General features: G+C 39.7%; 1 long non-coding RNA gene across 1 annotated transcript in view; it reads left to right on the top strand.

The window, feature by feature from the left end:
* The first annotated feature begins 1,299 nt into the window (after window positions 1-1,299).
* Window positions 1,300-25,705, top strand: part of LOC129463547 (uncharacterized) — a 45,611-nt gene continuing 21,205 nt past the window's right edge. Inside the window, exon 1 of the long non-coding RNA XR_008651224.2 lies at window positions 1,300-1,412. This is a non-coding gene — a long non-coding RNA (uncharacterized lncRNA). The remainder of the gene's footprint in view (window positions 1,413-25,705) is intronic.

Genomic DNA, 25,705 nt, shown 5'->3' with positions numbered 1-25,705 from the left:
TGTCAATTAAAAGCTGTATGACCTGGCACCAGGTCATTCTAAAACACAGGTCCTCGTTCTAAAACACAGGTCCCCATTCTAAAACACAGGGACATAAATAGTACTCACCTAGCTTGGCTGTTTAAATTAGTTAATACATGGATAATGTTTATAGCAGTGTCTGGCAAAAAACAAAATGTCACGTAGTGTTAGCTTAATTACTGGGGAAGGAAAGATTCTCAGAGATCCATAGATTCTTTTTCTGATAATTTTCAACTTTTTCCAATGTTGCTAGATCTTTTCCTACTTTTTAATATTTTTTATCTTTGTTGATCATTGTTTGTTTTCCTCACTTCTTTGTTTATTTTACCTCCAGGTTATACATTTTATACTCTACCTAAATCAATCTTAATTCAAGGAGAAACACTTTCCCATTCTTTTATTATCATAGGCTTCTGAAAAGAGAAGGAAAGTAATTAGCTCATCTTACTTCAAGGAAATATATTGCCCACTTAAAGGCAATTAGTAGTTCTGTGGTTCAGGAAAACAGGATATTGATTTTTTTTTGTTTGATCCAGTGGAGTAGTTGACATGTTTATGTTTTATTCTGCATTGCAGAAACTTGGAAGTGGGGACCCAGTTTTATAAGTAAGGCCTCGTTTGTGTATAATGGAACATTATACACCTAGTAGGAACTCATTTAGGACATGTTTGTTAATGGTTTTTCTTGTCTTAAAATAAAGGATTCTGAAACACGTTCCAAGTAAGATTGATGATTTTTAAAAGCAGTAGCAAGAGGAAAGGTGGAGGATGAGAAGCTGTTTCTAATCCCCTTCTCTTCTGAATCCTCTCTCTTGGCTTTATTACTGCTTCTACTCTCAGTTGACAGTGTTAGTAATTTACAGATGGGCCCACTGATTTTTAAAAAAGAGAATTCAAGAAGGCCTCGACCTCTTTGCAACACCTATATTTAAAAAAAAATAACTATCCCATATTTTGGAAGAATAACATGTTAGCTCTTTAACGCAGTCTAAGATAGCATGTTGGGACAGCCTTGAACTTCATTCTCTATGCCTCAATTTCCTCATCTGTAAAATACTAATAATAGGACTATCTTATTTATGAAGAATTAACTGTGTTTGTCAGCCAATGATAATAATGCTTATCATAAAGTAAGGGTGACAAAATGTAGCTGTGCCGATTATTCTCTTCTATATGTTATTCTGCAGCTATGGTTTATGGGTGCAAGAGGTAGTTACTTATCCCCTCCCTGGAATCTTTCTGTGGAATGTCTATCATGACCCCATTATTCATTTCTTTTTGGATGGTTGGCCTCTTGGTTACAAGCATGTACATTATGACTCTCTCCTTGCCTGGAACTGGATATGACAAACTGGCTTGAATTAAGATCTGTGAATTATCTCATTTTCTTGGTAAAGTGGGATTGATTTTATTCCAAATAATATTTGTTTGTTTTCTAAGGGAGGGAAGTTCTGGCCTCAGTTTCCTTAGATAGATTTGAATCTTGCTTGGTGTTTTTAATCACTGAAGAGAGATTGAGTTCATTTCTCTGGAATAGATTTTGGTTTATATTCTGAAGTTTTAATTTCATTTGGAAGCTGTAGGCTGAAGGATTATCACTTTATAGTAAGTGTATTGGCAGGAGAAGCTAGCTGCTACTGTAACCCCCACACCTCTGTGGCTTATCACACTGACTTTTGTTTTTTGCTTTTAGCACAGTTGGGTGAAAATGAGGATGGCAGTTCCGCCACTATCCAGAGCCTCTGCCACCCTCTCAGTCCACAGAGTCCTGCAATGGACTTTTTGCATGTGATTAGCAGATGCAGAAAGAAGACAGTATGCCAGGTGCAGGGCCAGCTTTGTAGGCCACACTGGACAGAGCATGTACCTCTTCTGCCCATGGTCCGTGGTACAGAGCTCATCACAGTGCAGCACCTAACTGCAAGCAAGGCTGGGAAATGGAGGCCAGTAACATGCTCAGAAAGACAAAGGAAATGGCTGGTGAACAACTAGTTACTGCCAAAGCAAGATAGTTAGTTCAACCAATTTTTATATTATGGAACATTTCTGTGATATAATACATGCACATACGTGGAAGTTACAAGAATAGTAACATCAGTACTCAGTTTGAGAAATAATATATTACCAATGCAGTTGATGTCTTCTATTACACATGCCTCTTCGCCTCTGCTTGCATCTCCTTCTGTGTTGCTCAGGAGCAAACACTATTTTATTAGCTTTTTGGTTATCATCTTATGACAGATATATTTATGCCCATAGGTTAACATTTTTTGTTATTTTTGGTCTTAATACAAATGGTATCTATCAAATGTATTCTTTGGTGAGTTTTTTCACTCATCTTTATAATTCTGAAATTCATTCATGTTGACTCGTGTAGCTGTAACTCATCCATTTTTACTGTTGTATGGTATTCCATTTGTTGGAATAATCACAATAGAATCATTCAGTTTCCTGGGCATTTGGGTTACTTTCAGGATTTTTTTCTTTTTGCAAGTAATGCTGCTATGAATATTCCTGTACATATCTCTTCATATATATTTGTAAATTACTCTAAGGTATGAATCTTGCTGCTATACCAGAATACCACTCTATTAAAATTGTATGCAGTAGTATGTCTTTTTTAAGGAAAAGTTAATAATTTAGATTTCCATTTACTCTTCCTAGGTTGGTGTGAGTGTGTTGCTGTTGAGTGCTGGCTTCACAGAGTGTGAACTAAGTCAGACTAGAATATTTTAACTCCATAGATCCATTATATTTCTTTGATTTTTGAAGAAGATTTTAAAAATAAATCCGTGAAGTCATAGTTGTACTTCTATTAGCTATCTCACTTTGTACAATGTGGCTAAGTTATTTTGGGGGTGGGAGTTCTATGCTATGTTTGTGGCATATCACTTTTCTGATGTGTAGAGTTCTGTGTGACAGAGCTAGATTTATGTCAGAGATAAGAGAGTCCCCTGAATTATTTTTTCTCCCCATTGACTAGTTAAGCGAATTTCCAACTTCCTAACATTATTCTTGTGATTTAAGGCTTTATTTCCTTTTAAAAAGCAAATTGTCCTTCTGACAATACATGAAGAATAAGCAAACTAATCATTTAAGAAAAGCAGAAATCATGTTAATTCCAGAATCAGAAAAAATCGTGTCCAAGACTCACAAATGGAGATAATTTGATGGGAAAAATAATGTTTTTAGTGGCATCATCATAGCAAATGACGGGGTGACTTTCACAGGCCTGTTTGTGATAGTACTGCCTACCCAGGCAGATGGCACTACCCGATGTGATGTTGAGTCACAGCTGTCTCTCAGTGGGATAAATCTATGAGTTTCACATTAGAATAACCTTCCTATAGCCCAGAAGAAGGGCAGTGTTTTTCATAATGAGAAAAAGAAACTGAAAAATTAGACAGGCTTCTAAATAAGAGTCATGGAGGAAAAACACCTATGATTGTAGCACAGCCTGATGAAGTTTTGGCACATGGCTCATTCCTCCAACACTGATCTTGTCATTCAACATAAATTTCTGGTTTCTTGCTCACATGACTCAGAGTTGCATATATCTAGAATTTGCCTTCATGGGGAAATCCTTTCAAGGCTTACAGGCCTAACGTATCTGGGGCAGGCCGTGGGGAAGACTGACATTTTAAACCACATGTTTATTACATTATATGTTTGAAAAAAACTCCTGCAATTTTAAACTGCATGATAGTGGAGGAATTTATTTTTCATTTATAAAATTGTGTTATTGTAACAATTTTTCTTTGAAAGAAGATGAGACAGAGTGAATAGGGAATTTCTCAACTCCTTTTTGCAATTTGCTCCCTAGCTGTGTTACTCAGTCCTTTGGCTCTTCAGAATCTATTTGTAGCTAGATATTCTAGTGGCCTAAAAGACAAAGTGCTAGCACCCAGCAGTCAACAGCTAAGGCTTTAGGGCCCAAATACCTGGGTTTGAATCCTAACTGTGTCAACTTCAGCATAGTCCCAAATCTATCTGTGCCCTCAGTTTTTTTAATTTGTAAAATAGAGATGTTCATACTCACATTTAATTTTTAGTGTTTCAATAAGTATAGCTCAACAAACCAATAAATCCTGTTACATTACTCTCCTCCTCAACAAATATTAGCAAGTCTACTCTCTGCCAGACACCATGCTAAGTGCTGGTAATATAAAGATCAAATTATTGCCTTGGGAAAGAGCATCTAATAGTTCAGTGAAGAGACATTTTCTGTAGAGTAAAAAATGCATTCATATTTCAGGAGATGCCATGCTTGTGTTGGCACACTATTTACTTTCTTCACGTCACCCTAAATCCTCCATAATTGTTTTTTTTCTTACTCTAACACCAAAGACTTGGTGGCTTACAAACAACAGAAATTTATCTCTCACAGTTCTGGAGGCTGAGAAGTCCAAAAATCAGTGCACTGGCAGATTCTATGTGTGGTGAGAGCTGCTTTCTTATTTGTGGATGGTGCCTTCCAGCTGTGCCTTCACATGTTAGATGGGGTAAGGGGTCTCTCTCTCTCTGGGGCCTCTTTGATAAGGGCACTAATCCCGTTTATGAGTGCTGCACATTCAAGACCTACTCACCTCCCAAGGACCCCACCTCCTAATACCATCACATTGAAGATTAGGATTTTGGTGAAGGGGGACACAACCATTTAGACCATGGCAATTTTAAAACAGTGTTCTATATATATATATATATATATATATATATATATATTTTTTTTTTTTTTTTTTTTTTTTTTTACTACCAACATCCTTCTGTAAATTAAGGTAAAGAGAAATAAATCCATCTTCATTATGAGGTTCTTTAACTTCATTTAGGCTCTCTGAGGTCCAACTGAGTTGTGACAGAGGCAGGTGAGGACTGAAAGCCCAGAAGGGACTCAAGTCAGATGCATAGAGGGCCCTTGGTCTTGGCAAGTTCTTGCAGCCAATAAAAGAAAAAATTTTCCAACATCCCTCCTGCTTCATTCAAGCACTGAGGAAGAACATACTTCTGTCTCATCTCTTCCCACTGGGTGATATGACCTATGTTTCCCATTTGGGTGAGTTTAATATGTTCGAGGTCACCCTTCAAATGTGGCCTGTGACCATTTACCCTCCTGGGAGCTCCTGCTTATGACTGTAGGCATTCCCCTCTCCTCTGAGCCTCCCTGAGGAAGCTCTGTTCTGCAGAGAGGACAGACAGAGGGGATGTACCTAGAGTTATTCAGCTGCTGTGTTGGTGACCAACTCAGGGTAGTAGGACTAGGACACCCAGTTTGACCTCAAGCCCAATCTGTCCTAATATAACTTTACCAGTTCGGATGCCTAAGCAAATCATATGTCTATTTCTCTATTGACACAAAATCCAGCAGAAAGAGGCCTGTAGTGAATTGGCCCCTCCAGTCCCGAGGTTGTACTCTCTATTTTGCCATTTACCAGCTCTGTTACTTTAGGTAACTTATTTTACTCTCTAGACTGTAAGAACAACAGTGTATTCATTTCCTATTGCTGCTATCACAGATTGCCCTGGACTTAGTTGCTTACAATAGCACACATTTATTGTCTTTCAGTTCTGAGGATCAGAAGCTCAACACATGTCTTATTTGGATAAAAGCAAGGTTTTGGCAGGACTGTATTCTTTCTGGAAGGTTCCAGGGGAGGATCTGTTTCTTTCCCTTCTCTAGCTTATTCTAGAGGCCACCTGCATTCCTTGGCTTGTGGTCCCTTCCACTATCTTGAAAGCCAGCAGCATAGCATCTCCAGACCTTGTTCCTACTCTGACACTTCTGCCTCCCTCTTAGAAGGACCCATTTGATTATACTGGGACCATCCCAATAATCTAGGATAATTTTTTTTTTTTTTTTTTTTTTTGAGACGGAGTCTCGCTCTGTTGCCCAGGCTGGAGTGCAGTGGCGCAATCTCGGCTCACTGCAAGCTCCGCCTCCCGGGTTCCCGCCATTCTCCTGCCTCAGCCTCTCCGAGTAGCTGGGACTACAGGCACCCGCCACCACGCCCGGCTAATTTTTTTTTTTGTATTTTTAGTAGAGACGGGGTTTCACCGTGGTCTCGATCTAATCTAGGATAATTTTTCCATCTCAAGATTCTTAACTTAATCCCACCTACAAAGTAAAGTCCCTTTTGCCACGTAAAGTAGCATTTTTGCAAGTTCAGGGATTAGGACATGGACATCTTTGGTGGGGAGAGCGTTATTCTGCCTTCCATAGAAAGTATGACTGGATAATTTCTAAATTATTTTCTACTCATATATATATTACTATAAATTAGGTTTGCAGATCTTATGATTTTTCACACTCTCATGTCCTCATAAAAAGATAGGTTACTTCAGACCTAAATCCTTATATTACCCTCTCCATCTTCGCCCTTATTTCACCTTCTCTTTATTCCTGCAGAAACCTATTAGTAGCTACTTTCCTCTATACAGATCTTTGATTCACTATTTAAACTCAGTATTAGAAACAAATCCAGCTTCTGATTTCCTCACCCCCTTCTGTTGTTTAAATAATATTTATTTAGTCTGATATGCTCTTCGCAGTTCAAATATTATTCTTTGCTGATATTTTATCCCATCAAACCTGCTTATTCATAAGTGATGGAAAAATGACTTAGCCCCCTTGCCCATCCCCCTTTCTCTATATAGTAAGGGTAGTTTAATCTAGTGAAATCTTAAGGATTAAAGAAATATACATTTTATGTAGAATACTCAACTGGGTTTTAGGACCAGAAATATGAGGTAGCATGTACCCTGCCATCTAGCTAAATACTTGCAAAATACTATAGTAGAGCTTCACTGCTCTGAAGACGTTTGCAGAGTGCTTCTGGAATTGGCTAATTAGCTAGAGCTTGTTTCCTTCTTACTACTTCTCATTGCATTGTTTGCCTTACCATAAAATCATCAAATGGAATTTCAAAAACATCAACATATGTTTTATTTTTTTCTGACTCTTCTCATCAGGAGAGAACCTCATTTTTAAACAGCTGTTTTCCTGATTTTGTCTTGGTTGATGCAATGCTTTTTAAACTGTGGATGAAATAAGGGGATGGGAAGTGTCAAGAATGCTGATATTTTATCAGGCCCTTATTTAGGCATTTATGAAGAAGACAGTGATTACTTATTCATTCCCAAATTCTCTACCTCCCATTTAAGTAAGTGTCTGCCTGCTTCACTAATTGTTAAATAATGAAAAGACCCACCCCTCAAAAGATTCTTTGAAAATGTAGCAACTATGGTGATGACTAAATTTCTTCAAGTGACACCTGGAAAAAGAAAGTATTTTGTTTCTGTTTGCTGTGAGAGCACAATTTTCAGACCTTCTCAATGGGGCTTGAATTTCACTATGGCTCTTCAAAGAGCTGCTATTATTTTGGGCTACTTCTGGCAATTGCCATGAAAATGATAAACTGCTAAGGCCTGAAGGCTTGACACAAACTGTCACTAGCAATGCGTGTTTGTGTATGTGTGTGTTTGGCTATCAGCTTTGATGTGCTAATTACATGTTACCTTGTTCCTTAGTCCTTTTCCTTAACATTTGTATAAAATCAAGGTAAAAAGCATGCCATAGGCATCCTTGCAGGAATTCATCATCTTGAAAGGAAGAAGGATCCTTCCAACTGTTTTTTTCTTAATCAGGGCCACCCCTTAGGTGTGCAAAGCCTGAGGCAAATATTTATTTTTTGCAGCACCTGTGTCTGTATAAACACTATTAAAAATTATTACAATATTCATGAGGTCATGCATAGTGCCTTATAAATGAAGATTTGGAATAATAAGAGAAGATGTACTTACGCATTTGTTTATTATCCAGTCAGAGCCTGTGAGGATTCTTTGCAGTGGTCAGGCAACACCTTGTCATGATCTTAATTGTTTTTTTTTTTTTTTTTTTTGAGACAGTCTCACTCAGTTGCCCAGGCTGGAGTGCAGTGGCACTATCTCGGCTCACTGTAAGCTCCACCTCCCGAGTTCACGCCATTCTCCTGCCTCAGCCTCCCGAGTATCTGGGACTAAAGGTGCCTGCCACCATGCCTGGCTAATTTTTTGTATTTTTAGTAGAGACGGGGTTTCACCATGTTAGCCAGGATGGTCTCGATCTCCTGACCTCATGATCCACCCGCCTCAGCCTCCCAAAATGCTGGGATTACAGGCATGAGCCACCGTGCTTGGCCCATGTTCTTAATTGTTAAATGTAATAAGGTACATTTATTACCTTATACTGAGAATAAGGTAGCAATAGTGCCATTGTTCACAATGCCATGGCCATGGCTCTCTGGACCCTATTTGTGCTAAAATAATGTTGACCTTTTTGCCTTTGAAACTTCCCAGTACCATTTACTTGATGTTGGTTGCATCATTTCTCATGACCTGTATTATTCACCCCACTGTCCACAAATCCTGGCTTCCAGAGATTCTCTCAAAGGTAGATATGAGGCTTCATTGATAGCCACAAATACAAATCTTGTTCAGAGTACACAGAAAATGTGAACAATAGTCCATATTCCAGTCATCTTGAATTTATTGTGTGGATTTCCGTAGCATAAACATAGCACAAATACGTCTTCCATCCATGTCTCCTCTTGAACTCTTTAGGCCATAATCACTGCATTCCTAGATTGTGAAACCTTTCAATATTGATCAACAACATGGCTCTCACACATGGCTACCAACAAGGGCCATAAATGGAGAGAAAGGGGGAATAGGTGAAGAGAGAAAAGTGATTCTTGGAAGCAAAGTGTATTCCTTATCCAACATGGTGTGAGGTTAACCCAGAGAGCACCTTGTCACCATATGGATGTTGGCACTGGGGAGCAATGCATGTCCTAGGAAGAGATAGGTGCAGCTGCCCTGGAGGGATACTTGCCACATGGTGTATAGCGGAAAAGGGTGGGGTGACCGTCCTGAGTGCCAGTGTGGGGATGGAGAGGGATCTACCTATTAAAGAATGCCCACCCCACCCCGCCAACCTAAGGTACTGTAGACCCACATGCAGAGAGCCCACAACACACATTGCTCAAGCCCCAGGGTTGGCCCAAAGCGTGACTTGTCCTTTGTTTGTTGTGAATAAAAGTCTGTCCAAATCAGCATGTCAGCAGTACTCTTCTGGTAGTTCAGTTACCATACTGGATAATGAAAATGATCCACTTGCTTACAACAATGTCCCAGCCATGGCACTTCAAGAACACTGCATAGGTACAACTCAGGGCATCTGGTCAACTTCACTTTTAGGAGAGGTGGATTATTGGCGTTAGAAGTTTGGAGAGCAGCTCAAAGGAAAGGAACAGAAACAGGGTCATGACCAAGACTCCTGGGTCTTGACCAAGGTTTGGGGCATGTGGCTCCTGCTGGTTCCAGGCAGAAGAGGGAGACTTGGATGAAAATATTGAGGATGGTACTTTAAAGAACAGGACCCCCTTGAAATGCAGCAGCAGTCCTACTTCCTTGCATCTAATGGCTTTAAGTGATAATGGAAGTGGGGGTTAGACTGATTATACGGGCGTGAATTGTTATTTGTTTTAGTACTAACTGGCTGGTTGCATTCTCCTTCCCTCTGTCATCTGTCATCTGTCATCCATCCATCAAGCAGTAACTGACTACCTTTGATATGCCCAGCAGGGTCAACTTATCCATTAAGCACTAAGGCCAACTCTTAGGGGCCCAGAAAAATGCCCTAATTGCTTTTATGAACACAAGAAGAAAATGAACTTTTAGGTCCAAGAACATGTTGTAACATATAATATTAAACTATTCATCTTTATACCAACAGTCACAAGGTATATTTTAAAATATTTTTTATGGAGGAAAAGTCCCACCAAGGCTAAAATGCCCAAAGCCTAGGGAGATCATAATGGAGCCCTGGTGATCGGCCCCACACTAGAGGCTGGGGCTGCAGCAGTGAGCAGAAAGCAGTCCATGGGAGTTGGAGGAAGCGGGAAAAGAACACAGGAAGTTACGTTACAAGGTAATGCATTATTCCAACAGAGTTAAGCCCAGGGAATTTACAAACAGGCTTGTACAAACAGGTTGGGGGTTGGAGGTGGGTGTGTCTGTACAAATCAGTGATGAGTTGGAGGCAATTGCCTCATTGCTTTATACTGTATAGCTAGTCCACTAGGGTTTTATCTATTATTCTTGTTATTGATGCAGATGATGATCCAAGTAAATTATGGGCAATTATTAAACTCAGCTACTGGTAGAGATTTAACTTTGATACTGGCTGCTTTGAAATATAAGCATCCCATCTGAAAGCATTTTGAAATAATTCAGAAACATATGATAAATGTACATAAAACTTGCTACCTGGCTGTGTTCATGATTACTTCCAGGTTCTTCAAGCTATCCAAATCAATGGTAATCCTAACATACTATATTTGAGCTGTTGAGACTGGAATAGACACCTCTAAGTGATGCCTTTTTAAATACCAACCAGGGTAATGATCTCATTACCTCTCAACCTAGTCCACAAAGGACAACTTTGTATTTTAGTAAGCTTTTTTGTGACTTTTTACTATAAAATAGTAACAATAATAGAAGCAAAACCTTCTGTACATTTGTTTTGCCATAATAGGTAACAAGGCTGATATGATTTGGATTTGTGTCCTTGCCCAAATCTCATGTTCAGTTGTAATCCCCAGGGTTGGAGGTGAGGTCTGGTAAGAAATGGTTGGATCACGCACGGGGGCAGTTTCCCATGGTTTAGCACCATCCCCCCTTGGTACTGCATAATGGGTGAGTTCTGATGAGATCTGGTTGAGTGTGTAGCATGTTCCCCCTCTCTCTCTTATTCCTGCTCCAGCCATGTAAAACATGCTGGCTTCCTCTTTGCCTTCTGCCATGATTGTAAGTTTCCTGAGGCCTTCTCAGAAGCTGAGCAGAGCCATCATGCTTCTTGTACAGCCTGTGAAACTGTGAGCCAATTAAACCTCGTTTCTTCATAAATTATCCAGTCTCAGGCATTTCTCTATAGCAGTGAGAGTGCTAATACCAATGCTAATATATATGCCTCATTAGTTTGTATGACTCATTAGTTTGGGTCATATTTGATAATACCCAGGTTTCTTTCAAACCATAAAAGTTTAATTTATTTACATTTTATTTAATGAATGCAGGCACTCAGCAAAAGATATGTACTTCATTCAGCAAGTGAACATTTACTGAGCATTCACTATTGTGCCAGACACAATACCACTTTACCAGGTACTGGGGATATTTAAGCAACACACAGCCCTTATCCTCAAAGGACTCATGATTTAGGGGACGTTGTAAGCAAGAAAAACAGTGGTTATGAAACGGGAAAGGTTCCCTTGTCCTCCTCGCAGGGCTTGGGCTGGGGGTGTGGCTGGCTTCTTCAGTGCCCCGCGCTCATACCTCTAGGGGAGCATAGAGACGGGCAGGTTGTAGGGCTCCAACCCCACGGCAGTGTCTAGGTGTGAATGTTTACAGCTTCTGAAGCCTCAGTGGGCATGTGTTACTGGATGCTCTCTTAGTTTGCCGTCTATAGGCGGCTTGTGCTAATCAGCTCAGTTAGACCCTCTACCTTGTCCCAAGGACAGAGGGCTTTCTGTATCCTTGGTTCCTGCCTTGGTGTACCAGAAGAATTGGGTCACACGTGGGCTTGGAGAATGAGTATGAAGTTTTATTGAGTGGAAGTAGCTCTCCGCTGATGGGAGAGCCAGAAGGGAGATGGTTTTTCGCTTAACGCCCAGCTCTCCTCCAACTGCCCTGGCCAAACTCTGCCTCATCCCGTAGGTCAATAGCCTGCTGGCTTGCCAGCATCTGTCAGTGTGCTCTTCCACCAGTGTGCTCCCTCTACGTCCCCTAGCCATCCAGCCACATGTGTCTTCTGCTGATGTGCTCCTCTCGACATCTGGTCATCTGCATGTCTGCCTGCTAGGGTCTTGGGTTTTTATAGGCCCAGAATGGAGTCATGGCAGGCCAGGGTGATCTTGGAAACTGCAACAATTGGGCAGGAAGGCAGGAGAGCCTGTCCTCACCTAGGTCCGTGAGGGTGGAGCCCTAGCAAGGGACCCACCTTTCTCTACCCAGCACTTCCCTGCTTCCCTTCTGTATCAGTTACCATTACTGTTATGGTTACCTTCAATGGCTGATAGATCTTCCACTTAAAGTTTGGTTTGGATATTGAGATTTCTGATGCCACATACTAATAGAGAGGGTATGAAATGGTTAATTACTTGCAAAATTGAGATCTCTGAGGTGAGAAAAGCAGGGCTTTCAAGCAGGTCTAAAATGACTTAAGGGCAAGGAAAGGAGGCTGGCTCTAGGTTTTTGTTGTGATTCCAAAATGAGGCTGGAATCATGGGCTTGTGTGGCTTGAATCTCCCACTGGCATCAAAGAAGGGAGCACCAGGTTTCCTCATCAGCTTGTCCAGATACTTGGCACGAGAAAGCGAGGAAAGAGGGCTTTCAACGTCAAACGCCAAAAACATGGAGTCAGTCTCCTCTTTACAAATGCAGTGTGATCAGAAGTTCTATAAGGGAAGTTTGCAAAGGGTGCTTACCTCACATGGACATTTAACTTAGTCTTGGAGGGTCCAAATACTGTCCCTGGAGAAAAAATGCTCTTGAGCTGCTTCACAAAGGGTGAGAGGAAGGGGGAGAGGAAGAATGAGAGGATATTCATCATGAAATTTAACTCAAGGCAGGACATTCGAGGTGGAAAGTATTGTATTGGAAGCACCAAAGGGTGAAAGTGCAGAGTACCTGAGGTTGGAGTGAATTTATAGGATAGGTAACATGTAGTGTTACAGCAGTAGATGCACCTAAAAGGTATGAAGTTTGAGCTTCATTCTGAGGATGAAGGAGAATCATTGTAGAGTATTCATCAGATTTGCATTTTGAAAGGTGACTATTCTATTTAGAAGGCTACCTGAGGTTAAACAAGAAGGGAAGACAAAATCTATGAACTGTGAGAGATATACGACTTGATCAGTTAACCTCTTGATAATTGCAGTCTTAGTTTAAGTGGTTGTTCTCAACATAGTCTTACTGTCTTTCTAGTAAAGGTGCATAGTGAGGGGCAAGGAAGGAGATGGGGGTAAGAAAGTTTTGGTCAATCTTTTCAAGCAACAGATATCTCTATGCTCTCTCAACTATTCTGATACAACCCCTAGGGGAAGGAATTTTCTGTGTTTTGAAAAAACAAAAATCCGCCAGGATGATTTGGTTTTATGTCAACCTCGTCCTAGCAAAGAATTACTGAGTTAACACAGTAAAGCTCTGAGAATGAATTTCAGGCTTGGGTCTGGTGGGGACAGGGTATTGAGCTAGAGGATGGAAGGGGACAATGAATAACTATTACACTGTAATGCTTTCCTGGAGTATTGCAATCACAGAAAAGCAGGCTCTCTAGAGTGGTTATAAAAAATAAGAGACTTAGCCCCAGTTCTTTAGAAATGTTCAATTTAGTGGAGGAGGACAGAAGAAAGAAAAGACAAAGAAAGAAAGAGAGGGAAAAAAGAGAAAATACAGAAAAGAGAAGTAGAAAGAAAATGAGATCTGAAATTGTCAAGAGGGCCTGGACCCTGAAGGGAAACTAAGGAAAGCAAAATCCTGATGTGTTTATGTCACTAGACTCCCTTCCTCCTATTTTTGACATAAGCACTGATAAAACCTTCAAGACATTTGAGAATGGGAGACAAATACTCATCAGATATTTTATAATATGTAGCCACAGTTTCCTAACCAGGTTCCCTTAAAACGTTCTCAGCCAGTGGTCTTTGTTTTCTGCCCACATTTCAGGTAGGTCTCCTGGAAATCTTTGTGCGACACTGGCATTAGCTGCCATCGAACCATGGGCTCTGTGCCGTTGGAGCCAAGAGAAAAGAGTAATAAGAGTTGGAACTGGTCTGCTGAGCAAAGGCTCCTTTTTTTCAAAGCAGGAGGCTGTGGAGTTGGGGGAGGGGAGTTTGATTAAAGGAAGAAAACCTCCTGTGACCAAGGCAACCAGAGGGCCCCCAAAAGCCTGTGGGAGCCTGGGGGAAGAGGCATGAAGTCCTGTAGATTTGTTACATCAAGATGTTAATGTTTTTAATCAAGGTTCCTAGGTGACCCTCAGGCAATTAACTCACGGTCCAGTTGTCCTATTATGTATCTTCAGCTGATTCTTCTCTTTGTACATTCTCTTCTCTTTTCCTGACCACCACTACTAAATTTGAGAAGTGGTTATGAGCTGCTACATCAGCATTAATTTAATCCTAGTAGTTAATTCATTTCTTTCCCTTTTGTAGCTGATTGAAAAAAGGAGGAAGTTATTTCAATCAAGGTTTTATCCTTTTGAGAGAAGGATAATTTAAATATGTGAAACATGGTATTTCTAAAACCAGGGAAAGTAGCCTTATGAAATAATTCTGACCATATGAATGAGTCCACATTTCATTGTCATTACGAGGTGCACACAACAAGAGCTGAACTAGCTTTCTATTTTATTTATTTATTTATTTGAGACAGAGTCTCACTCTGTTGCCCAGGCTGGAGTGCAGTGGTGTGATCTCGGCTCACTGCAAGCTCCGCCTCAGGGGTTCACGCCATTCTCCTGCCTCAGCCTCCTGAGTAGCTTGGACTACAGGCACCTTCCACCACTCCTGGCTAATTTTTTTTGTATTTTTTTAGTAGAGATGGGTTTCATAATGTTAGCCAGGATAGTCTCCATCTCCTGACCTCGTGGTCTACCCTCCTCGGCCTCCCAGAGTGCTGGGATTACAGGTGTGAGCCACCGGGCCTGGCCGAGCTGAACTAGCTTTCTAGATCAATGTTCATTCAAGTGATTATAGGAAAATGGTTATGAAAGTACTGATTTTAAAAATTATAATTTTGAGAGCATAATTGCAAATATATGTCTTAATAGTAGTAGACATTATTTTTAATATTACATGAATTTGAGAACAAGGCAAATTGACAGCTTGTATTTAACCATACAGGTTGATATCAAAGTTGGAACTGAAAATAAAAGTCCACAAAAATATAGGTAAGAAAGTATTTAATAAAATGGCACTTAAATAGAAGAAACATATTTTGTAACTCAACTTGCTGTTTAACACTATTCTTGAAATATTTTACATTGCATTCTCTTACCCTCATCTAGTACTATTTAAATTTTTGCTCATCAGTTTTTGGGATATTGGTTCATTAGGATACATGATTAATTGAATATTACTGATAATTCATCTGGGCAAATGTGTTTCATTAATGGAACAGAGTACTGTGAATATGGTCAGCACAAAAAGTACTCAAATATTCACAGAAAATTTAAAAAATATATATTGAATAGGACTACCAAGAGAACAGACTTGGCCCACTAGGGAGGATTTATAGTGTCAGGTCTTAACATTTGCAGTGTTAGACTTTCAGCTAAATTTCTAGGAGTTAAGTTTTCCAGAGGAGATGATATCCAGGCACTGTGGCAATATGCTTAAAACTAGAAGGTAGAGCTGTCCATTCATTGCTGCTGTCTCCAGCATTTCTATGGAACGTGATGGCTCACCTGCTGCCTTCCAGGTAAATTCCTGAAGATAGTTCAATTTATAGCTCTGATTTTGTCAACTACAGAACAAAATGGGAAGGAGAAGTGAAGAACGGTTCTTCTTGGTGATAAGTGTTCTGTTTTTCATGACATTGCTCACTGTGGTTTGAATACTTTTTCTAGGAAGAGTGACAGATTTGCACAGGTGTAGCTATACTCCTTCAACTGTCTTCCTTATTGCTAATCGGGATTTATGAGTTAGCTTTTCTAAGGTTTGGGAAGGCATCTGTGCTGTATCTTACAGTGGGCGTAAGGATCCAGGCATATTTATTATCTGACTGTAATTTTACCCTCTGTATGCTTTCTTCCTTGATGGAAAAAAACTGGTATAAAGTATCCACCATTTTTCACGTTAAATGTATGTATTAGGGAGGGCATTCCACAATGGCAGAATAGGAGCAGCTCTGGTCCACAGCTCCCAGCGTGATCAATGCAGAAGACGGGTGATTTCTGCATTTCCAACTGAGGTACCTGGTTCATCTCACTGGGACTGGTTGGACAGTGGGTCCACGGAGTGCATTGCGATGGACAGTACAGCCCATGGAGGGCAAGCTGAAGCAGGGTGAGGTGTCGCCTCACCCGGGAAGCACAAGGGGTTGGGGGATTTCCCTTCCCTAGCCAAGGGAAGCCATGACAGACTACCTGGAAAAGCGGGCACTCCCTGCCCAAATACTGCGCTTTTCCCAGGGTCTTAGCAACTGGCAGACAAGGTGATTATCTCCTGTGCCTGGCTCGGCAGGTCCCATGCCCATTGAGCCTTGCTCACTGCTAGCACAGCAGTCTGAGATCTATCTGCTAGGTGGCAACCTGGCTGGGGGAGGGGCATCTGCCATTGCTGAGGCTTGAGTAGGTAAACAAAGGGGCCGGGAAGCTTGAACTAGGCAGAGCCCACTGCAGCTCAACAAGGCCTACTGCCTCTAGACTCCACCTCTGTGGGCAGGACATAGCTGAACAAAAGGCAGCAGACAACTTCTGCAGACTTAAACATCCCTGTCTGACAGCTCTGAAGAGAGCAGTGATTCTCCCAGCACGGTGTTTGAGCTCTGAGAACAAACAGATTGCCTCCTCAAGTGGGTCCCTGACCCCCGTGTAGCCTAACTGGGAGACACCTCCCCGTAGGGGCTGACAGACAACTCTTGTAGGTGGCTGCTCCTCTGAGATGAAGCTTCCAGAGGAAGGATCAGGCAGCAATATTTGCTGTTCTGCAATATTTGCTGTTCTGAAGCCTCCATTGGTGATACCCAGGCAAACAGGGTCTGGAGTGGACCTCCAGCAAACTTCAACAGACCTGCAGCTGAGGGGTCTGACTGTTAGAAGGAAAACTAACAAACAGAAAGGAATAGCATCAACATCAACAAAAAGGTCATCTACACCAAAACCCCATCTGTAGGTCACCAACATCAAAGACCAAAGGTAGATAAAACCACAAAGATGGGGAAAAACCAGAGCAGAAAAGCTGAAAATTCTAAAAATCAGAACGCCTCTTCTTCTCCAAAGGATCACAGCTCCTCAGCAGCAGCAGAACAAAGCTGGACAGAGAAAGACTTTGACAAGTTGACAGAAGTAGGCTTCAGAAGGTCGGTAATAACAAACTTCTCCAAGCTAAAGGAAGATGTTTGAACCGATTGCAAGGAAGCTAAAAACCTTGAAAAAAAGATTAGACAAATGGCTAACTAGAATAAACAGAGTAGAGAAGAACTTAAATGACCTGATGGAGCTGAAAACCATGGCACAAGAACTTCATGATGCATACACAAGCTTCAGTAGCCAATTTGATCAAGTGGAAGAAAGGGTATCAGTGATTGAAGATCAGATGAATGAAATGAAGTGAGAAAATAAGGTTAGAGAAAAAAGAGTAAACAGAAATGAACAAAGTCTCCAAGAAATATGGGACTATGTGAAAAGAACAAATCTACATTTCATTGGTGTACCTGAAAGTGATGGGGAGAAGGGAACCAAGCTGGAAAACACTCTTCAGGATATTATCCAGGAGAACTTCCCCAACCTAGCAAGGCAGGCCAACATTCAAATTCAGGAAATACAGAGAACACCACCAAGATACTCCCCGAGAAGAGCAACCCCAAGACACATAATTGTCAGATTCATCAAGGTTGAAATGAAGGAAAAAGTGTTAAGGGCAGCCAGAGAGAAAGGTCGAGTTACCCACAAAGGGAAGGCCATCACACTAACAGCAGATCTCTTGGCAGAAACTCTACAAGCCAGAAGAGAGTGGGGGCCAATATTCAACATTCTTAAAGAATTTTCAAGCCAGAATTTCATATCCAGCCAAACTAAGCTTCATAAGTGAAGGAGAAATAAAACAGACAAGCAAATGCTGAGAGATTTTGTCACCACCAGGCCTGCCTTACAAGAGCTCCTGAAGGAAGCACTAAACATGGAAAGGAACAACCGGTACCAGCCACTGCAAAATCATGCCAAATTGTAAAGACCATCGATGCTATAAAGAAACCATCACTAATGGGCAAAATAACCAGTGAACATCATAATGACAGGATCCAATTCACACATAACAATATTAACCTTAAATGTAAATGGGCTAAGTGCCCCAATTAAAAGACACAGACTGGCAAATTGGATAAAGAGTCAAGACCCCTCAGTGTGCTGTATTCAGGAGACCCATCTCACATGCAAAGATGCACATAGGCTCAAAATAAAGGTAATGGAGGAAGATTTACCAAGCAAATGGAAAGCAAAAAAAAGCAAGGGTTGCAATCCTAGTATCTCATAAAACAGACTTTAAACCAACAAAGATCAAAAGAGACAAAGAAGGCCATTACATAATAGTAAAGGGATTAATTCAACAAGAAGAGCTAACTATCCTCAATATATATGCACCCAGTACAGGAGCACCCAGATTCATAAAGCAAGTCCTTAGAGGCCTACAAAGAGACCTAGACTCCCAAAAAATAATAATGGAAGACTTTAACACCCCACTCTCAATATTAGACAGATCAGTGAGACAGAAGGTTAACAAGGATATCCAGTATCTGAACTCAGCTCTGCACCAAGCAGATCCAATAGACATCTACAGAACTCACCACCCCAAATCTATAGAATATACATTCTTCTCAGCACCACACTGCAGTTATTCTAAAATTGACCACATAATTGGAAGTAAAGCACTCCTCAGCAAATGTAAAGAACAAAAATCACAACAAATTGTCTCTCAGACCACAGTGCAATCAAATTAAAACTCAGGATTAAGAAACTCCCTCAAAACCGCACAACTACATGGAAAACTGAACAACTTGCTCCTGAATGACTACTGGGTAAATAACGTAATGAAGGCAGAAATAAAGATGTTCTTTGAAAGCAATGAGAACAAAGACACAACGTACCAGAATCTCTGGCACACATTTAAAGCAGTGTGTAGAGGGAAATTTATAGCACTAAATGCCCACAAGAGAAAGCAGGAAAGATCTAAAATGGACACCCTAACATCACAATTAAAAGAATAAGAGAAGCAAGAGCAAACACATTCAAAAGCTAGCAGAAGGCAAGAAATAACTAAGATCAGAACAGAACTGAGGAATATAGAGACACAAAAACCCTTCAAAAAATCAATGGATTCATGATCTGGTTTTTCGAAAAGATCAATAAAATTGATAGATTGCTAGCAAGACTAATAAAGAAGAAAAGAGAGAAGAATCAAATAGACGCAATAAAAAATGGTAAAGGGGATATCACCACCAATTCCACAGACATACAAACTACCATCAGAGAATACTATGAACACCTCTATGCAAATAAACTAGAAAATCTAGAAGAAATGGATAAATTCCTGGACACATACCCTCTCCCAAGACTAAACCAAGAAGAGGTTGAATCTCTGAATAGACCAATAACAGGCTCTGAAATTGAGGCAATAATTAATAGCCTACCAACCAAAAAAAGTCCAGGACCAGACAGATTCACAGCTGAATTCTACCAGAGGTACAAAGAGGAGCTGGTACCTCCTTCTGAAACTATTCCAATCAAAACATTCCTTCTGAAACTATTCCAATCAATAGAAAAAGAGGTTATCCTTCCTAACCTATTTTACGAGGCCAATATCATCCTGATACCAAAGCCTGGCAGAGACACAACAAAAAAAGAAAAATTTAGACCAATATTCCTGATGAACATTGATGTGAAAATCCTCAATAAAATACTGGCAAACTGAAACCAGCAGCACATCAAAAAGCTTATCCACCATGGTCAAGTTGGCTTCATCCCTGGGATGCAAGCTGGTTCAATATAGGCAAATCAATGAACATAACCCATCACATAAACAAAACCAATGACAAAAACCACATGATTATCTCAACAGATGCAGAAAAGGCCTTTGACAAAATTTAACAGCCCTTCATGCTAAAAACTCCCAATAAACTAGGTATTGATGGAATGTATCTCAAAATAATAAGAGCTATTTATGACAAACCCACAGCCAATATCATACTAAATGGGCAAATCTTGAAGCATTCCATTTGAAAATTGGCACAAGACAAGGATGCCCTCTCTCACCACTCCTATTCAACATGGTGTTGGAAGTTCTGGCCAGGGCAGTCAGGCAAGAGAAAGAAATAAAGGGTATTCAATTAGGAAATGAGGGAGTCAAATTGTCCCTGTTTGCAGATGACATGATTGTATATTTAGAAAACCCCATCGTCTCAGCCCAAAATCTCCTTAAACTGATAGGCAACTTCAGCAAAGTCTCAGGATACATAATCAACGTGCAAAATCATAAGCATTCCTATACACCATTAACAGACAAACAGAGAGCCAAATCATGAGTGACCTCCCATTCACAATTGCTACAAAGAGAATAAAATACTTAGGAATCCAGCTTACAAGGGATGTGAAAGACCTCTTCAAGGAGAACTACAAACCACTACTCAACGAAATAAGAGAGGACACAAACAAATGGAAGAATATTCCATGCTCATGGATAGGAATAATCAATATGGTGAAAATGGCCATACTGCCCAAAGTAATTCATAGATTCAATGCCATCCCCATCAAGCTACCAATGACTTTCTTTACAGAACTGGAAAAAACTGCTTTAAAGTTCATATGGAACCAAAAAAGAGCCCGCATAACCAAGACAATCCTAAGCAAAAAGAACAAAGCTTGAGGCATCATGCTACTTGACTTCAAACTATACTACAAAGCTACAGTAACCAAAACAGCATGGTACTGCTACCAAAACAGAGATACAGACCAATGGAACAGAACAGAGGCCTCAGAAATAACACCACACATCTACAACCATCTGATCTTTGACAAACCTTACAAAAACAAGAAATGGGGAAGGATTGCCTATTTAATAAATGGTGCTGGGAAAACTGGCTAGACATATGTAGAAAGCTGAAACTGGATCCCTTTCTTACACTTTATACAACAATTAATTCAAGATGGATTAAAGACTTAAATGTTAGACCTAAAACCATAAAAACCCTAGAAGAAAACCTAGGCAATACCATTCAGGACATAGGCATGGGCAAGGACTTTATGACTAAAACACAAAAGCAATGGCAACAAAAGCCATCTTAGACAAATGGGATCTAATTAAACTAAACAGCTTCTGCACGGCAAAAAACACTACCATCATAGTGAACAGGCATCTTATAGAATGGGAGAAAATTTTTTACAATCTACCCATCTGACAAAGGGCTAATATCCAGAATCTACAAAGAACTCAAACAAATTTACAAGAAAAAAACAACCCCATCAAAAAGTGGGCAAAGTATATGAACAGACACCTCTCAAAAGAAGACATCTATGCAGCTAACAGACACATGAAAAAATGCTCATTATCACTGGTCATCAGAGAAATGCAAATCAAAACCAAACTAAGATACCATCTCACGCCAGCTAGAATGGCAATCATTAAAAAGTCAGGAAACAACAGATGCTGGAGAGGATGTGGAGAAATAGGAATGCTTTTACACTGTTGGTGGGAGTGTAAATTGGTTCAACCATTGTGGAAGACAGTGTGGTGATTCCTCAAGGATCTAGAACTAGAATTACCATTTGACCCAGCAATCCCATTGCTGAGTATATACCCAAGGGATTATAAATCATGCTACTATAAAGACACATGCACACATATATTTATTGTGGCACTATTCACAATAGCAAAGACTTGGAACCAACCCAAATGTCCATCAATGACAGATTGCATTAAGAAAATGTGGCACATATACACCATGGAATACTATGTAGCCATAAAAAGGATGAGTTCATGTCCTTTGCAGGGACATGGATGAAGCTGGAAACTATCATTCTCATCAGACTATCACAAGGACAGAAAACCAAACACTGCATGTTCTCATTCATAGGTGGGAATTGAACAATGAGATCACTTGGACACAGGGAAGGGAACATCACACACTGGGGCCTGTTAGGGGGTGGAGGCCTGGGGGACGGATAGCATTAGGAGAAATACCTAATGTAAATGATGAATTGATGGGTGCAGCAAACCAACATGGCACATGTATACCTATGTATCAAACCTGCGTGTTGTGCACATGTACCTTAGAACTTAAAGTATAATAATAAAAAAATTAAAAATAAATAAATAAATGAATAAATGTAATCACAACTGCTTTGCAAAGTTGTCATTAGGATTAGATATAATATTGCAAGGAGCACAATGGGCTTTTAATACATGGGGACTATTATTATTCAAAATTCATCAGTCTTCTATTATTTCAGTTTAGATTACTGAATTTTATTCCATCAAATGGGTATCAGGGACAGATGGAGTTATGGATTAGAATCCAAGATTGGTAGTGCCAGAAGGAATCTGAAAGCACCCAGTCTATTCAATCTATGACCTTTAAGCAGATAAAAAAACTGTAGCTCAAGCTCATTGTGTCTTATCCTAGATACCATGTAGAGAAATATTACTTACACATGATATTTAATACAAGACATACATTGTAGTAAAATAAAATGAAATAATTATTATAATGTTAACAATATTTAACATTATTAAAGCAATAATTATATTTTTATTATCATAGTGATGATCAGTGGGAGACCTAGGAATGGAAATTAGTCCTTAAATCTTCCATTTCAAATTTCTTTCCACAGAAGCAAAAGTTCTTAAATGGGAATAATGATGTAACATTCCAAAATCAAATCAATCAAATCAAAATGGACAGGGGTAGTATTCACCTACTCTTTTTCATACAGATTTTTGTGAATTTAAATACATGGGAAGTAAATTTGGTTCAAATTGCTTACATTTCATATCTACCTAAAGAGTATATTTTTCCCTAGGAAAGTGTTCTAAAAAAAAAAAGGAAAGCTAGTGTTAACCCTATGATTTTAGCGAATTTGGGAAGAAAATATATGCTGCAATTTTTATAGCATACATTTGTTGCATTATAAATGTATTTTGTAGGCCTGAAATCACAAATTCATATTTTTGGGTCCCTAACAATACTTCACTATAATAAAGTGAAAATGATTAGACTATATATATATATATATATATATATATGTATCAGATTTAAAATTACTTTGTCCAACAAAGAAATTTTGTTGTAATCCCAGAGTTGGGTCTGAGGAAAAGCCAGGTCTATGAAAACAATCAGACATGGGCTCTGAAAGAAATAAGGTTTGACAAATTGTGACCATCCACTCAATTATTTCAAATAATGTCAGATAATCTTAGGTGGATTATTGAAATAATCTGATTAGTCTGATCATGCCAAATAAACTGAGAATCCCAAGTGTCTGAAATTTGGGTGCCTGAAATATAGTTAATAAAACATAAAAATAATGAAGTCAATGCTATTTGTTGAAAATATTATTAAACTTCAGTCATAAAAATTAACTTTAATTATACTAAAATATATTGCATTTTGGCTTATAGCCTGAATAGGGTTTTTTGTTTCAGTTTAAGTTTGAATTATGCTACATGAATTGGAGCTCAATTAATATTTATTCAATGATATAGTGCACACCTGGTAATAAATATAATGACTTTGGATGCATTTACAGAATAGTTGAATCAGTACTATCTTTAGTAAGCTGTCCTTATTTTATTAGCCTTATTATGCCTTTTTCCTCCTTTTAACCCTTTCTCCATTCTTACTCTAAACGCTATTTTTTCAATATTTGAAAAGTGTGACTATTCTGAGAATCTCTAGTCTATGTCATCAGGTAAAACATATTTTTTGACCTAGCTGGCCTTATCCTATGCTAATATAACAGTGTTGCTAACATTCTTGCTATTTTGTTAATAAACACTTCACTAATTCTTTCTATTAATCATGTGTTCATGGAAAGGGACTGTGACATCTGATCTCTTGAGATGGTCCATAGGCCAGAGTTGGTGCTTGCTTCTTTCTGCTTCAGGTTGTGTCAGCTGTGAGTGAGGAAGCTAGTATTTTTTTTTTCAGTTTACTCAGCATAGGACCTCTCTGTGTCTTCCTGTTCTGATAAAGAAGAAACAAGGAGTATAAACTTGCCCACTGGACACAATTTTGTGCGTGTGTAGTTTAGCAAAATTCACAGACTACCTATCAGAAATTATACACTAGGTGTTCATTCTTCTGATGATGGATATAATTTAATATTTGTCATTGAATCACAAAAATGGGATAATTTGATAGATAATGAAATAAAATAGTCTTAATGCCTCAGTCTTCTCAATCTTCCACAAAAGCAGAAGGAGAAAGGAGGCATCAAGCAACATTTTATTTTGCTTATGTATTTTGTGGATTAGGAATTCAGACAGAGCACAGCAGAGATAGCTTGTTTCTGCTTCACCTGTCGGAAGCTTCAGCTTGGGAAGATTTGAAATACGGGGCATAAATCAAACCATGAGAGGCTACATTCATCTGGAGGCTTCTTCACTTACATGTCTGGCACCTGGGCTGACATGACCTAAAGGCTGGGCTCAGATAGTTTTATCAAACGGAACTCTGACACATGGGCTGTCCATGTGGCTCAAGCTTACTCTCAGCATGGTAGCCTCTGGGTAGCTGACCTTATGAATGTGCATTCCAGCAAAAAAGATGGCAGCTGCATGGCCTTTTGTGACCTAACCTTGGAAATCACTTCTGCTATATTGGTCAACCCTGCCACAAGGCCACTAAGATGCAAGGGGAAAAGAACAGATTTGATTTCTTGATGAGAGGATTGTCGTGGAATTCTGGTCTTGACCTGAAAGTGCACCAGAAGGCATAGCTTTTCTCTGAATCAGCTTCATTCAGGTGTTCTGGATAGCACTCAGATTGTTTACTCCATGATTCCTTGGTGGCTCTATTTCAATGTGCATAGAGCCTTTTCATTCTATGTGAGATGAACACTTTACTGACACAAGACAGATAATGAAAGAGTAAATTTTGCTGAGTGCTGACTGATTATATGTGTCGTCCTTATCCCCACTAAACTCATGTTAGCATTACATACACCTAATCTATTCTGGGACTAGTGGCTTCTTTGAACCCCTTGGACATGTTTCTTTCCAGGGTCACTGAGCTTTTGAAGACTGCATTAGTCTGTTCTCACAGTACTATAAAGAAATACATGAGACAGCATAATTTATAAAGAAAAGAGGTTTAATTGGGTCATGGTTCTGAGGCTGCCGCATGATGCTGGCATCTGCTCAGCTTCTAGATAGGCCTCAGGAAACTTACAGTCATGACAGAAGACAGAGGGAGCAGGTATGGCACAGGGCCAGAGCAGGAGAAAGAGAGTGAGAGCGGAGAGGCTACACACTTTTAAACAACTGGATCTCATGAGAACTCACTATCACAAGTACAGCAACAAGGGGGTGGTACTAAGCCAATCGTGCGAAATCTGCCCCCATGATCCAGTCACCTCCCACCAGGTCCCATCTTCAACACTGGGCATTACATTTCAATATGAGATTTGAGGGGGAACACACATCCAAGTCATATCAGAGAGGATCTGACTTGATTGGATCAGTTTCCTCAAAGACTGTCTCCAACGAGATAACTGTATCAGACGACCATCCATGAGGAAAGATTCTCAGAGATTCTCTCACAGAGCCCTTGTCCATTATTGAGAACAAAAAAATTAGGATCCAGAGGATGAAAAAGAACTCAAATTTGTGCTTCTGTAATAAATGTGGAATGAAGATAAGAATGGCAGACTTATGTATAC

Source organism: Symphalangus syndactylus, chromosome 15, assembly GCF_028878055.3.
Source record: "Symphalangus syndactylus isolate Jambi chromosome 15, NHGRI_mSymSyn1-v2.1_pri, whole genome shotgun sequence".
In the NCBI taxonomy this organism is placed as follows: domain Eukaryota; kingdom Metazoa; phylum Chordata; class Mammalia; order Primates; family Hylobatidae; genus Symphalangus; species Symphalangus syndactylus.
This window is presented reverse-complemented; position numbering and strand designations above follow the sequence as displayed.